A 14,215-nucleotide genomic window follows, 5' to 3' on the forward strand; every position below is an offset into this window, starting at 1 on the left:
CTTCAAGATTTATGCTTCTTGAAGCTGGAATAAAATATACTTATGCAGTAACATCCCTACCTGCAAGCAAGTTGATGTCATACGAAATTATGTGAATGGCAATATGAAAATATGGAGAAATTCCAATTCCTGTATCTCAGATGTACATTCCCCCAATGGGCTAACGATAGTGTTGCAGTGCTAATTTTTTAGGTGTCGGAGCTGTCGCTGTTAAATTCCCCGCTAGTTAAAATTCCCCGCTGTGTAATTTGTTTTTTTTTGCAGATGTGCCGGAGCGGCGCTCCGGTGAGCTCCGGCACTGCACCCCTGGCTAACTACCAAATAACCCACTCGTCACTGGATCACAAAATAATCGCCTTTTATTCTTTTAATAAACATGGGAAACGTCAATGTATTTTGTAAACCTATAGTAGATATATCAATACAATCAGAAATGTAGGCTTCAAGTGAGTAATCTTTGTTTGGTAGTTCTTTGATGATAGCTCTTTGAAAGCGCTGTGGTGGTGAATTGGTAACAAATGGTTCAGCTTTTGTCACTGTGTAAAATTATGGAATGTTTTGTCAAAAGTAGAGGCTGTGGTAGACACCATTATTTTTTCTTAAAGGATGAAAGTTTCAAATGGCGGAAGACCAAGGAAGTGGCAAGAGAGTGGACGGTGATACCTAATCTTGGATGATCACTGCCAAGGGAGCAACAGGAGAATACTGGGTCTCTGGTGCTCTAAGTAGTGGGCATATTACACTCATGACACAGTTACTATTTCGATTAATTGTTGCAGAGCATTGTAAATCGTTAGTGGGGAAGATGTTGGGCTGAATCGCATTGATGTTGAACACATGCACATGGATGCGTAACCATCTAATAGAAAGGGCAGCATGTGCAAGCATATTCTAAGCTGGAAGTGTGCAGACTGCCGTATTGATAATTACTCCAGTAAAGATATACGGGCCACAGGCCAAAAGAAAATATTGGTTAATCCCTTTGTTTATGTAAAAGAGAGACCATCAGCTGTTTGGGGCCCTTTACTGAAAATGGGCTGCTCTGATTGCAGCTGCTACTTAAGGGCATGGGTACAGACTGTCAGCAAATCAATGTGGAAAAAACCCCCATAAGACATAGGACCAGAACTAGGCCATTCAGCCCATCGAGTGTACCCCACCACATAATCATGGCTGATCTATTTTTCCCCATTGTCCTCCTGCCTTCTCCTTGTAACCTTTGACACCCTCCCTAATCAAGAGCCTAGCAATCTCTGCTTTAAATATACTCAATGTCTTAGCTCCACAACAGGTCACTGTGGCAATGAATTCCACACATTCACCACCACCTGGCTAAACAATTTCTTCCTCATCTCTATTCCAAAGGTACGTCCTCTTAATCTGATGCTGTGCCCTCTGGTCCTAGACTCTTCCATTGCTGGAAACATCCTTTCCGCTTCCACTCTATCCAGGCCTTTAATTATCTGGTATGTTTCAATGAAAACACCCCACATCCTTTTAATTTCCAGCGACTACAGGCCCAGTATTTTCAAATGCTCATCATATGTTAACCCAATCATCCCTGGGATTATTCTCGTAAACCTCCTCTGGAACCTCTCCAAAGCCAGCACGTCTTTCCTCAGATATGGAGCTCAAAACTGCTCACAATATTCCATATGTGGCCTCACCAGTGCCTTCAAAGCCTCAGCACCTTGACACAGAGACAGAGGAACACCTTTGTGTACACCACTAGTCACCCAAAGCTCTGCTCCATTTACCCATTCCCACTGGATAGACTAGGCTTATACTCGCTGGAATTTAGAAGACTGAGGGGGAATCTTATAGAAACATATAAAATTCTTAAGGGGTTGGAGAGGCTAGATGCGGGAAGATTGTTCCCGATGTTGGGGAAGTCCAGAACCAGGGGTCACAGCTTAAGGATATGGGGGAAGTCTTTTAGGACCGAGATGAGAAAACATTTCTTCACACAGAGAGTGGTGAGTCTGTGGAATTCTCTGCCACAGAAGGTAGTTGAGGCCAGTTCATTGGCTATATTTAAGAGGGAGTTAGATGTGGCCCTTGTGGCTAAAGGGATCAGGGGGTATGGAGAGAAGGCAGGTACGGGATACTGAGTTGGATGATCAGCCATGATCATATTGAATGGCGGTGCAGGCTCGAAGGGCCGAATGGCCTACTCCTGCACCTATTTTCTATGTTTCTACCCCTCATTAGGATCAATGCATTAGAGTCGGACAGTGCATTTATACTCTGTGGAACTACGAAGCAATCGAGCAATACAGCACAGAAACAGGTCCTTCAGTATCTCTCCAAGTGTCCTGTGAATGTTGTAATTGTATCTGCCTCCACTGCTTTCTCTGGCAGCTCGTTCCATATACGTACTAACCTCTGTGTGTAAAGGTTTCCCCTTGGGTGCCTTTTAAATCTATCCTCTCTCGGCTCAAGTTGCCTCTGTGGTTTGATTGTCAGCTGCAGCTCATTGGATAGAACGTAAATCCCAAGGCAACTGTGAAAGCCTAGGACTCAAATTTGTGTGAGTCTTCTGACTTCTGGCATGCACTCCAAGTATGTGACCTTTTTCAGTCCAAATTAAGGCTGATACAAATATCTATCATATTGCATGTTTTTGCGATTGATGACAATTTCAAGTCAAGTATGCATAAGACTAAAGCCAACAGGTGGCCTCTCCTGCATATATGGGGCAGGAGCTCCATTTACAGCACTTGCCTTGACAGGAAATAAGACACCATCACTAGTCGATGCATTTTAAAAGGAAGCCAAAACGGTCTTAGGAATTTTACACATGCAAAGATGCTTGGGTGAATTCTGAAAATAACATCAGGTCAAAATCTTGCCTGGGGTTCTTGTGTAATGTACGACCTTTACTTAAGCAGACCTTAACCGTTGCAGACAAAATTGAAGCGCATACACTTTAGCATAAAATTAGCAAGGCGTCTCAAACACAAGGTCAAAGTCACTGTATAGTAAAGGACAGAAGGAGATCATTCATCCCACCAGCACTGGGGCCAGTTCTTTTAAAGAGCTATTCAATGATCTCATCTCCTATGCAGATTGCCATGGCCTTGTACTTTATGGGCGGCACACTGGTGCAGCGGTCGAGCTGCTGCCTTACAGCACTAGAGACCAGAGTTTGTACGCTCTCTCGATGACCATGTGGGTTTCTCCCGGTTTCCTCCTACACTCTAATGATGTACAGGCTTGTAGATTAATTGGCGATGGTAGAAATTGTAAATTGTCCTGAGTGTATGGAGATCGCAGCTTGGCACAGGTTTGGTGGGTTGGAGGGCCTGTTTTCACACTGTATTTTTAAACTAAAGTAAACTTTGAAATATGTATGCGATTTCCCTATAAACTTTACAAATGAATGTGCTTCCGTAACCTTTCTCAATGTGAATTCCAGTTACAGCAATAAACAGCAATTTAAAAAAAAACTTTTTGTGTCAGCTACAGTCACAGTCATATAATATGTAAACAAGTCCATTGGCCCAACTCGTTCACGCCAACGCCATCTAAACTAGTCCCATTTGTCCGCATTTGACCCATATCTCTCCGAACCCTTGCATCCATTCACCTGTCCAAATGTCTTCTAAATGTTATTATTGCACCTGGTTTATTACTTCCCTGAGTAGCTCGTTCCATAAGTCCACCACCCTTGATGTGAAAATGTATTCTACTCAGGTTCCTGTTACATCTTTTCACACTCAACTCAAATCTATGCTCTTTCATTTTTGTTTCCCCAACCCTGCAAATAAAATCGCGTGCATTCACACCCCTCATGATTTTCCACACTTCTATAAGATCATCCACTGTCTCCTGCAAGCTAAGGATTAAAGTCCTAACTGCTCAATCTCTCCATACACCTCAGTCCCTTGAGTCCTGGCAACATCTTCATAATTCTTTAATGTAAGCTTTCCAACTTAATGTCTAAAATCGTAAAATTAAAATGGACCAAAAACTGAAAGTGTTGATAAAACTCAGCAGAGTGCCTGTATGGTTTAGCTTGCTCGAGGCTGATTTGAGGTATGTCCAATAGTGCAGGTGCAGCAGCACCATTACCCTTAGGGTTTGGGTTTTACTGAGGTGCCCTTTGGTTGGAAAAATGATTGGATTAACTTTAATGAATGCTACAATTTTAAGGGATGCAGGAATATTACAAACCTCGTGTTCGTGTGCATAAATCTATGAAGTTCAAGTTCACAATGCCCTTAATAATGCACGATGTTAACATTTATCAGAATACTGCCTGGATTAGTAGGTATTAGCTCTATGGAGAGGTCAGACAAATTTGGACTGTTTTCTCTAAAATGGTGCAGCTTGAGGGGAGACTTTTTTTTTTAGAGATACAACGCAGAAACAGGCCCTTCAGCCCACCGGGTCCGCGCCGCCCAGCGATCCCCGCACATTAACACTATCCTACACCCACTAGGGACAATCTTTACATTTGCCCAGCCAATTAACCTACAAACCTGTACGTCTTTGGAGTGTGGGAGGAAACTGAAAATCTCGGAGAAAACCCACGCAGGTCACGGGGAGAACGTACAAACTCCGTACAGTACAGCACCCGTAGTCAGGATCGAACCTGAGTCTCCGGCCCTGCATTCGCTGTAAGACAGCAACTCTACCGCTGCGCCACCATGCCGCCAGCCTACTTGATAGAAGTATATAAAATTATGAGAGGCATTGCTAGGGGAGACAGTCAGGACCTTTCTCTCGGGGTGGAAATATCAAAGACTGGAGGGTGTAGCTTTAAGGTGAAAAGAGCAAATGGCGGGACTGTCGTATGTTGAAAGGCTGGAGCGATTGGGCTTGTATACACTGGAATTTAGAAGGATGAGGGGGGATCTTATTGAAACATATAAGATAATTAGGGGATTGGACACATTAGAGGCAGATAACATGTTCCCAATGTTGGGGGAGTCCAGAACAAGGGGCCACAGTTTGAGAATAAGGGGTAGGCCATTTAGAACGGAGATGAGGAAGAACTTTTTCAGTCAGAGGGTGGTGAAGGTGTGGAATTCTCTGCCTCAGAAGGCAGTGGAGGCCAGTTCGTTGGATGCTTTCAAGAGAGAGCTGGATAGAGCTCTTAAGGATAGCGGAGTGAGGGGGTATGGGGAGAAGGCAGGAACGGGGTACTGATTGAGAGTGATCAGCCATGATCGCATTGAATGGCGGTGCTGGCTCGAAGGGCTGAATGGCCTACTCCTGCACCTATTGTCTATTGTCTATTGTCTATTGGAGTACTGTGTGCAGTTTTGGTCTCCAAATTTGAGGAAGGATATTCTTGCTATGGAGGGCGTGCAGCATAGGTTCACTAGGTTAATTCCCGGAATGGCGGGACTGTCATATGTTGAAAGGCTGGAGCGATTGGGCTTGTATACACTGGAATTTAGAAGGATGAGGGGGGATCTTATTGAAACATATAAGATAATTAGGGGATTGGACACATTAGAGGCAGATAACATGTTCCCAATGTTGGGGGAGTCCAGAACAAGGGGCCACAGTTTGAGAATAAGGGGTAGGCCATTTAGAACGGAGATGAGGAAGAACTTTTTCAGTCAGAGGGTGGTGAAGGTGTGGAATTCTCTGCCTCAGAAGGCAGTGGAGGCCAGTTCGTTGGATGCTTTCAAGAGAGAGCTGGATAGAGCTCTTAAGGATAGCGGAGTGAGGGGGTATGGGGAGAAGGCAGGAACGGGGTACCGATTGAGAGTGATCAGCCATGATCGCATTGAATGGCGGTGCTGGCTCGAAGGGCTGAATGGCCTACTCCTGCACCTATTGTCTATTGTATTGTCTATTGAAACTTAATCAAGATGTATAAAGTCAGGAATAGTAGAAACAGAAAAGTCCTATTTCTCTCAGCAGAGAAATCAGTAACTTGATGGTATAAATTATATGGTTAGCTTAGAAGGGAATTGAGAAAAAATATTTTACTCAATCTGTGGTGGGGGTTTGGAACTTACTCCCTGAAAAGGTTTGTGAGCCAGAAACCCTGATTACATTTAAAATTACCTAGATAAGCCCTCAAAAAGTGATAACTCAGAATATTCACTGGAATTTAGAAGGATGAGAATGGATCTTATAGAAACATATACAATTCTTAAAGGATTGGACAGGCTAGATGCAGGAAAAATGTTCCCGATGTTGGGGGAGTCCAGAACCAGGGGTCACAGTTTAAGAATAAGGGGTAGGCCATTTAGGACTGAGATGAGGAAAAACCTTTACACCCAGAGAGTTGTGAATCTGTGGGATTCTCTGCCACAGAAGGCAGTGGAGGCCAATTCACTGGATGTTTTCAAGAGAGAGTTAGATATAGCTCTTAGGGCTAACGGAGTCAAGGGATATGGGAAGCAGGAACGGGGTACTGATTTTGGATGATCAGCCATGATCATATTGAATGGCTCGAAGGGCTGAATGGTCTACTCGTACACCTATTTTCTATGTTTCTATGTTAACCGCTGAACTATGGACCAAGAGCTGGGAGTAGGGTTAACCTTGAATTCATTTTTAGCAGGCATGGAATTATGGGCTGAGTGATCCCGTGTTCTGTAAATTTCATTCAGGATAACCATTCACCTGTATAGTCTGATTGTGTGAACTTTGCCATCCTTTAACATTTCATACTTAGTCGGTTCAAGAGCTTTGGTGAGCTCCTTGTCTCCCTTATACCAAGTTACTTCTGGTTCTGGATTACCTGTATAGAAAATAAATCATGATATATTGATAATAAGCTTAGATGCCCATACGCCAACTTGGAAAACATGAAAAATATAATCTAATTAAATTAACAAACTCAAATAGCAACCTGATAAATCCTACTTATGGTCATGCGGTGACTGAATGTTGAATTCAGTATTTATTTTGTTGAACAGAAAATATTTATGTATTTTGATAAAAAAATGTTAATCAAATTGCTCTCTTTTTGTCTGCTGCAAGATGCCTTTCCTATGATATTTGCAACAAATATTAAATCAGATAGGATTTAGAATGATCACAACCCAATCCACAATTCATCATTTGGTGACAATGTGAAAGAAACAAAAGTATGCAAGGCCGAAGCAAACTTACAAACTTTTGAAAGGGGAGAAGGGCAATGTGCAGCAGGTAGTGCTACTGCCGTACAGCTCCATTGGCCTGGGTGAAATCGTCATCTTCCATGCTGCCAATTTGGAGTTTACATGTTCTCCCTGTGACTGCATGTGTTTCTTCCCACATCTTAATACATGCTGGAGGGTATGTCAATTTGCTATTGTAAATTACCATTGTGTAATGAGTGGCAGGAGAATTAATTCGAATGTGAAGGACATTAGCTACTGAGACATAAGTCTGTTCCACCTTCGTAATCGCGAAGTTGGGAGGAAGCTGTCCTTAACATGGAATGGTGTCCCTTTGAGACACTGTGACCACCCTGTTTATCTTGGGGTCACTCTGGACCGAACCCTTTCCTTCAAGCAACACATCGAAAAGGTGAAGGGCAAAGTGAGGACGAAGAACAGCCACCTACGCAAGCTGGCAAACTCGTCGTGAGGTACCAATGCATCCACACTGCGGTCAACTGCTCTTGCGCTGTGCTACTCTGCTGCAGAGTATGCTTGTCCTGTCTGGGAGAGATCATCTCATGCGAAGAAAGTTGATGCCACCCTTAATGACAGCTGCAGATGCATCACTGGCTGCTTAAAACCAACGGCTTGCATGGTCTTGGCTGGTAGAACTGAACGTAGTAGGCAAGTTGGGGACACCTGCCATTCCTGTAACCCCCATCACCCAGCCCCAAACCGCCTGAAGTGGAGGAAGAGCTTCCTTCACATAGTCCAGCCACTGTCACAATCTCCTCAAGCAACCAGACTATCCTTGTGGGAAAAGAAACGCAGTGAAAACCACCACCACAAAAAGCTACCAATCCCAATCAAAGGAACAGCTACCACCTGGTCACAGGTGTGACTGGAAGACCTGGAAGTCCCTCAATAGGCTTCGTACAGGTATGGACCGATGCAAGACCAATATGAGCAAATGGGGCTATGCAGATGCGGCAGACACGGAATGTGAATGTGGAACATCTGTACAATCCATGCCACACCTCTAAGATGCCTACTTCTTGGTGAACAATGCTGCCTGGAAGATCTAGCTGTGGCAAATGAGAAGGCTGTCCATTGTGCAAGAGCCTGGCCGAATATTTGAAACATAGATGATGGACATGAAAGAAGAAGTGGAGGAATCAGATTGCTCTGAGAGACAATATTGATACAAAGGGCCAATTGGCCTTCTTCGTTGTCTATTTCAAATGGGTGCAAAGTTTCAGCAAACCTTGATAACATTTTCACACTCTTTTTGTGGATTACCCAGGTAATGAACCGGTTCCACTTTTACTGCTGTTCATAAATTGGAAAATACATTAAAAAATAATTCAATATTGTAACAATACCTTCACAGTATTACAATGAAGAGCATCAAAAGTACAAAAGACAGATCAGAAAGAACAATTACTAGGAGATAGAGAAACTATATAGAAACAAATATACTTGGATGACCTCAGAGCCTGGATTGGTGTTTGGGACTATGATGTTGTGGCCATTGCAGAAACATGGTTGTGAGAGGGGCATGACTGATTCCCCAATGTTCTGGGCTTTCAATGTTTCAGATGTAATAGAAAGGGAGGGAAAAGAGATGGATGAGTTGCTCTACTAATCAGAGAGACTGTCACGGCGTCACAGTGAGGACATACTGGAGGGTTCATTCACTGGGGCGATACGGGTACATCTTAAATATAAGAAAGGTTCAAGCTCTCCAATAGGATTGTGCTGTAGGCCCACTACGATAGAGAAACATTCAGAAAGCAAGTTTGCAATAATCTTTCTTTCTGATGATGAACAGCTTAATTTGCTCCGCCCACCTGGCCAATTGATCCAGATCCTACTGCAATCATTCACAACCATCTTCAGTATCTGCAAGCCCACCAACTTTTGTATCATCAAACTTGCTAATCTTGCCCTGTATGTTCTCATCCAAATCATTGATGTAGATGACAAAGTCCAGCACTGAACTCTGAGGCACACCACTAGTCACAGGCATCCAGTCTGAGAAGCAATCTTCCACCATTACCCTCTGCTTCCTTCCATGGGGCCAATTTGCTATCCATTCAGCTATCTCTCCTTGGATCCCGTGCAATCTAACCTTCCAGAGCAGCATACCATGCGGAACCTTGTCGAACGCTTTACTGAAGTCCATGTACACAACATCTACATCTCTGCCCTCATCAACCTTTTTGGTCATATCTTCAGAAAAATCAAGATTTGTGAGACACGACCTCCCACATACAAAACCATGCTGACTATCCCTAATCAGCCTTTGCCCATCCAAATTGCTGTGTATCCTATCCCTCAGAATAATCTCCAGTAAATTACCAACTACAGATGTTAAGCTCACCGGCCTATAGTTCCCTGCAGCCCTTCTTGGAAAGAGGTACAACATTTGCCAACCTCCAGTCTTCCGGCACCTCTCCTGTATGTAAGGACGACTCGTAAATTTCAACCAGGGCTCCCGCAATTTCCTCTCTAGTTTCCCACAATGTCCTCGGATATATCATCTGATCAGGCCCTGGAGATTTGTCTACCTTCAAACACGACAGTATCTTCAGTACTTCTTCGACGGTAACCCTGACTGCTCTCAAGACACTTCCAGTGACTGCTCCAATTTCCTCCGTCCTACTGTCTTTCTCCTCAATAAATATAGAGGAGAAATACTCATTTAGCACCTTGTCCATCTCCTGTGGCTCCACACAGAGGTGACCACTTTGATTCCTGAGAGGTGCCACTCTCTCTCTAGTTACCCTTTTCCCCTTATGTATTTATAAGATCTTTTGGGATTGTCGTTAATGCTACCCGCCAGAGCTATCACCTGGCCCCTTTTTGCCCTTCTGATTTCCTTTTTTAGTTTACTCCTTAGTTCCCAAAACTCCTCCAGGGATGCACTTGATTCCAGCTGCCTATATCTGTCCCATGCATCCTTCCTGTTTTTGACTAGCGCCTCAATTTCCCTCGCTAGCCAAGCTTCCTTACATTTGCCTGCTTTGCCCTTCACTCTAACGGGGACGTACACATCCTGAGCTTTCTTCAGTACATTAAAAACATCCCACTTGGCCGATGTTCCTTTCCCCTCTAATAACCTGCTCCAGTCAACTTGAGCGAGACCTTCTCTTATATCCTCAAAGTTGGCCTTAACCCAGTTGAGCACTTTAACAAGTTGACCCTCTCCGTCCCTATCCTTAATGATCTTAATCCTAATCGAACTATGGTCACTGGTCCCAAAAGGGTCTTCCACACACACTTCATTAACTTGCCCTTCCCAATTTCCCAATACTAGATTCCTCCACCCTCCATCACCAACTTGTAGCCTCTCACGTGCCTCTGTCCTGCACAAGAGACCATCCCCCTGCCAATTTAGTTTAAACCCTCCCGTGTAGCATTAGCAAACCTTCCCGCAGGGATGTTGGTCCCCCTCCAATTTAGGTGCAACCCATCCCTTTTATACAGGTCACCCCTGCCCTGGAAGAGATCCCAATGATCCAGAAATCTGAATCCCTGTCCCCTGCACCAACTCCTCAGCCACACATACATTTCCCCTATCTTCCTTTTCTTACTTTCAGGAGCAAGAGGTACTAGAAGCAATCCTGAGATCACTACTCTGCAGCTCCTGCTTTTCAGTCTTCTTACCAATTTCGTAAATTCTTATTGCAGAACCACCTTCCTCTTCCATAGAAGCATAGAAGCATAGAAAATAGGTGCAGGAGGAGGCCATTTGGTCCTTCGAGCCAGCACCACCATTCATTGTGATCATGGCTGATCATCCACAATCAGTAAACCGTGCCTGCCTTCTCCCCATATCCCTTGATTCCACTAGTCCCTAGAGTATCTAACTCTCTCTTAAATCCATCCAGTGATTTGGCCTCCACTGCCCTCTGTGGCAGAGAATTCCACAAATTCACAACTCTGCGTGAAAAAGTTCCTTCTCACCTCAGTTTTAAATGGCCTCCCCTTTATTCTAAGACTGTGGCCCCTGGTTCTGGACTCCCCCAACATTGGGAACATTTTTCTTGCATGTAGCGTGTCTAGCTAGTCCTTTTATAATTTTATATGTCTCTATAAAACCCCCTGCGAACAGGTATTTATAGCCTCCAATTACATCAAAATAAACCTAATCGTAGGATTTGTTCACAGCTACTGTTAAATTTCTGAATGATAGAAAGGACTCTTTTAGAGATGTTAAATTTAACGAAACACAATTTCAATGTGTAACTCATAATGTTTTCTAGTCAACAACATGCAGTATAGGTGTTCTCCAAAGACAGCATAAAGGCTTGGTTTATTTACCGGACACTGAACAGGAGAGTAGGACATCAACATTCTCAATCACTTTCTGCGACTTCAAGGTTGAGATAAAGCGAGGAGATGATTCGGCCAGAGCCTTTGCAGACATTGTGCGAAATGTACCTAAAAGATAGAAAATGGATAAAAGGACCAATAAAACAAAAGTGCATTCCTGGTTGGGGGGGGAGGGGTGATGCTAATATAAAGAATAATATTAGTCCCACACTTGGTCTTCATTTTGCCAACTTCTGTTATTTGTTTAATACAGTTGCAAAAAGCATGGATCAATGGCAATAATATTTTTGTATCATTGAAATATAAAGATCAGAATTCTAATTCTTCAAAATATCAGACATTTGTAACCTTCAAAGTTAACTATTCTGATGCTCACCTGACCACCCCAAATTGTCCCCAAAGTATATAATTCAGTCCTGCAGCCTCATTTAGATTCAATAGTATTCAACATTACCCCTGTAATTAAATTTCTGCTTTGGCTCCTGGTTCAAAATCAAATCAAATTTTATATTCTCATTCCTTGTGTTCAAACCTTTCTAAAGCCTTGTCCTTTCCTATTTCTGTAATCTAGTTTGGGCCAAAACCCTGCCTCAGCTAGGAACAAGGAACCGCAGATGCTGGTTCACCAAAAAAAGACACAAAGTGCTGGAGTAACTCAGTGGGTCAGGCAGCATTTCTGGAGAACATGGATAAGTAACCTTTCACGTTGGGACCCTTCTTCAGAACCGACTTGAAACATTGCCTATCTATGTTATGCAGAGATGCTGCCTGACCCATTGATTCACTCTGCACTTTGTGTCTTTTTGTCCTACAATTCTGTTCCCTTTGATAACTTCTTTCCACTGCTTCTCCATTGGTGACATTGTCTTCCGCTCATTTAATTTTGTTCCCGAGATCCCTCCCAGATATCTCCTTCTCTCCTCTTCCTCACTCCCTTCTTCCTTTCATAAACTTTCTAACCAAACTGCATTAATATCTCAAAATGAGACTTAGATACTGTGTCAAGATTCAGTTGAATGCATATCTGTGAAGCTTTTTGTCAGATATTGATCGAAGCATACAGCATAGAAACAGGTCTACTGAGTCAATAGTCAATATCAATCGCCTATTCACACAAATTCTAGGTTATGCCACTAGGAGCAATTTACAAAGGATATTTATCCAACATATCTGCATGTCTTTGGGATATGTAAGGAAATCATGAAGAAATCTACGTGGTCACTGGGAGAACATGCAAGCTCCACGCAGACAGCTCCTGAGGTCAGGAAAGAGCCAGGGTCTCTGGCACTATGAGATGGCAGCTCTACTGTTATGCCACTATGCTTGCCTTGAATTTTATATTCAACAGAATATTAATACAACTTTTTAATATTCTGTTGAATATTTCTTTTGATGCAATAATGCAACCTCATAGAAAATATCTTAAATGTGATTGCATATTATAAAGTCGCAAAACAATTGGGAATGTCCAGCTGCACAAGTTTTGGAAGATAAAATTTCAGATATCATTATATCGACAACTGTGTCAACCGAATAAATTGAAAGCTTTATTGGGCATACGTGCAGGTGAACAACAGTCCATTATACCTACAATAGATATTGGTGTTGGCTTATTTTTTTGTCATGTGTACTGAGATACGGTGAAAAACTTTGTTCTGCATGCTAACCCAAGGTAAATCATGACATGCATGAGAACAATCAAACCATATTTGTGTACAACAGGCAGTGCAAGAAGAGAAAGGAAATAGGATGCAGAATAAAGTGATGCAACTACAGAGAAAGCACAGAGCCAAAAAAGAGCAAGAGCTGCAGCGAGTTGGATTGGGAGATCGGTAATTCACCCTTAGCATAGGAGAGGTCTGTTCAAGTGTCTAATAGCAGCGAGAGAGAAACTGTTCTTGAATCTGGAGGAATGTGCTTCCAGGCTTTTTTATCTTCTCTTCAAAGGGAGAGGGGAGAGAGAAAGAAAAGGGTATGGGTGGTCCTTGATTATGTTGGCAGCTTTCCCAAGGCAGCATGGTGAAGGTAGAGTCATTTAGTGGGGAAGGTGGGTGGAGTGGAAGCTGGTTTGCATGATGGACTAGACTAGTTACTTTGAAAACAGCTCTCATTACAAGAGCAAAAGGCATGAAACTTACTGAAAGAACACTTTACTGAAGAATAACGAAAGAAATTACTGAAAATATTCCAAATGTAGCAAAAAACCACAGAATGTGAAGGAAGAATTTTCTTAAAGAAGCAGAATTCTGGTTTACAGAAATTTTCAGGAGAAGGGTAGCTTGTTCAAATAGCTCAATTTCTGTTTTCATTGGTGGTCTTTGAATGCCTTGAGATCATTTGCAATTTGGGTTATTTCTCATTAGCAATTTTATTATTTTAATCAACATTAACAAAATAGTGTGATTGACTGTTTTGGCTGTAAATTTCAATTAACTATTTTAAATTTAGATATTCTCTGAATGATTTGTTAAGTGGACTATACAAATGAGATGCAATTGACCTTTTAGAACCCAGAAAAGTGGAATTCCTATGAGTTTCTAACTGTTTGTTACAAAGAATTTTCTAAGTCCACAGTCAGAGCATAAAATGATTGCCTGGAAGCCAGGGTGTTGTTTATGGTTCAAGGTATGGAAGATGAGAAGATGATGAGAAGGTTTCGCATGGTAGGCTGCTCGGAAAGGTTAGATCGCATGGGATCCAAGGAGAGATAGCTGAATGGATAGCAAATTTGCTCCATGGAAGGAAGTAGGGGGTGATGTTGGCAGGTTGCTTCTTGGACTGGAGGCTTGTAACTAATGGTGTGCCTCAGGTTTCGGTGCTGG

The 14,215-nt window shown here is 42.7% G+C and overlaps 1 protein-coding gene across 2 annotated transcripts in view; it reads left to right on the forward strand.

Moving 5' to 3' along the window:
* Nucleotides 1–14,215, forward strand: part of malt1 (MALT paracaspase 1) — a 165,502-nt gene that overhangs the window by 52,996 nt on the left and 98,291 nt on the right. The gene's annotated exons all lie outside the window — the stretch shown is intronic.

This window comes from Rhinoraja longicauda, chromosome 1 (assembly GCF_053455715.1).
Source record: "Rhinoraja longicauda isolate Sanriku21f chromosome 1, sRhiLon1.1, whole genome shotgun sequence".
NCBI lineage: Eukaryota > Metazoa > Chordata > Chondrichthyes > Rajiformes > Arhynchobatidae > Rhinoraja > Rhinoraja longicauda.